Here is a 2,759-nt window from a genome sequence, read left to right as displayed (position 1 = left end):
ATTCGAAAAATAATGTTATCGGGGAGGGGGTATCGGGCAGGGGCGGCGGCGTGGTGGCCGCGCAGGGGCGCGGGACGGGAGGGGCGCGGGAGCAGGCTGTGCTCACAAGGGGCGGCGGCGAGGGCGAACGCGAGCAGCCTGGATGCAAAGAAGAAGAAAAGAGGAAGAAGGAAAGAAGGAAGAAGAAGAAAAAAAAGAAGAAAAAGAAGAGGAGAAGAAGAAAGGAATAGAGGAGAAGAAGAAAAAATTCTATTTTTTCTTCTTCTCCTCTATTCCTTTCTTCTTCTCCTCTTCTTTTTCTTCTTTTTTCTTCTTCTTATTTATTTCTCCTCTTCTTTTCCTCTCCTCTTCTTCTTTCTTTCCTCTTTCTTATTTTCTTCTTTCCTATCCATCTTTTTCTAAAATTGTAACTTTTGCATATATAAAACTTTTCTAAAATTGTAACTTTCTATATATGAACAAAAAACTTTCTATGAACAAAAAACATTTTTAACATATATTATTTAGCAAATTCTAGCCACATACACATATACATATACACATCACATACACATATACATTATAGCCACATACACATATACATCACATATGAACAACAAAAAAATAAACTAATAAAAATAAAAAAACATATAGCAACATATGAACAAAAACATATAGCCACATACATTATATATATATGAAAAAAAATAAACTAATAAAAAAACAGATGCAGGAGCGAGGCGCCGGCGGGGCGGGGCAGGGGTGTAGGAGCAGGCAAGGCAGGGGCGCGAGGCAGGTGCTCATAGGGGGGTGGCGGGGCACGGCGGGCGGCGTCAGGGCGCGGGGAGCGGCGCCGGCGTCGGGGCAGATGGCGTCGAGGGCGGCGGCGACGGTGAGGTGGACCAGCCTGACTACGGCGTCGGAGGCGGCGGCGACGACGAGGTGGAGCAGCCTGACGGCTCGGCGGCGACGGCGACGAGGCAGAGCAGCGAGCGTCGGGCGGAGAAGAAAGGGATGGATTTTGGAGAAACTGCTAAGTGCTAGTTATATATGAAGAGAATTGGTCCCGGTTCGTGAAACCAACCGGGACTAATGCCCCCTTTAGTCCCAGTTGGTGCCACCAACCGGGACCAATGGGCCTCTTTTCAGCAGCCCAAAGGGCGGGAAGCGGCGACCTTTGGTCCCGGTTGGTGGCACCAACCGGGACTAATGCCCCCCCTTTAGTCCCGGTTGGTGCCACCAACCGGGACCAAAGGACCCTGTGCTGCCCGCGTCGGGGCCAAAGTTTAGTCCCACCTTGCTAGTTGAGAGGGGCGCGCAGTGGTTTATAAGCCCCACTGCCGCACCCCTCTCGAGCTCCTCTCCACCGTAGGCTTGCGGGCCTATTTGCTACTGAATTGCCTGATGGGCCTTCTGGGCCTACTGCGGGCCTGAATCCTGGCCCATGGTAGGGTTTCTAGTCGTATTCAGGTCGTGGGGGCCCAGTAGGAGGCATTTTTTTGTTTTTTTTGTTTTCTTTACTTATTGTTGTTATTTTTATTTTTTTCCAGTTTTTTTGTTTTGTTTTCTGCATTATTTATTTTCTTTTGTTTTTTGCTTTATTTTTTAATTATTTTTGCTTTTAGTTTTAGGAAATATATAAACTTTCTGTTAGTGCCATTAGTTTTCAAATTTGAAAACACTTTTTTGTTTTTTGTTTTCTTTCTTGCTTTATTTATTTTATTTTGTTTCTACTTACAACAAATACTTATTGTTGCTATTTTTTATTATTTTCTAGTTTTTTTGTTTTGTTTTCTGCATTATTTATTTTATTTTGTTTTTTGCTCTATTTTTCAATTCTTTTTGCTTTTAGATTCAAACAAATTATAAACTTTCTGTTAGTGCCATTAGTTTTCAAATTTGAAAGCACTTTTTTTGTTTTTTTGTTTTCTTTCTTGCTTTATTTATTTTATTTTGTTTCTACTTACAACAAAATACTTATTGTTGCTATTTTTAATTATTACGAGAGCCGAACCATAAGACATTAAAGCATTTCAAATGAACTCTGAAAAAGTTGAAAGTTGGCATGGTATCATAAATTCACCCACATAGCATGTGCATGTACAAAACGGATAATGGTATCATATTCGTCTGTTACAAAGTTGGCATGGTATCATCATAATAGTTGCGGGAGAAAGTCTTCACTTTTTCTTCGCTTGTGTCATTTTCTTATTGCGCCGTAACCATGAATAATCTTCATCTTTTATCAGGATGCTGCGGTCAGCCTTGACTTTGAAGGGAGGAATTTCATGAAACTTTTCATAATCTTCAGACATGTCTGTCTTGTCCTCCACTCCCACGATGTCCTTTTTTCCTGAAAAAACTATGTGGCGCTTTGGCTCATCGTATGATGTATTCGCTTCCTTATCTTTTCTTTTTCTCGGTCTGGTAGACATGTCCTTCACATAGATAACATGTGCCACACCATTGGCTAGGACGAACGGTTCGTCAGTGTACCCAAGATTTTTCAGATCCACTGTTGTCATTCCGTACTGTGGGTCTACCTGTACCCCGCCTCCTGACAGATTGACCCATTTACACTTAAACAAAGGGACCTTAAAATCATGTCCGTAGTCAAGTTCCCATATGTCCACTATGTAACCATAATATGTGTCCTTTTCCCTCTCGATTGTTGCATCAAAGCGGACACCGTTGTTTTGGTTGGTGCTCTTTTGATCTTGGTCAATCGTGTAAAATGTATTCCCATTTACTCCCTCCGTTCCTTTATGTAAGGTGTATTA

This window comes from Triticum dicoccoides, chromosome 5B, assembly GCF_002162155.2.
Source record: "Triticum dicoccoides isolate Atlit2015 ecotype Zavitan chromosome 5B, WEW_v2.0, whole genome shotgun sequence".
NCBI lineage: Eukaryota > Viridiplantae > Streptophyta > Magnoliopsida > Poales > Poaceae > Triticum > Triticum dicoccoides.
Note: the sequence above shows the minus strand (reverse complement) of the source record.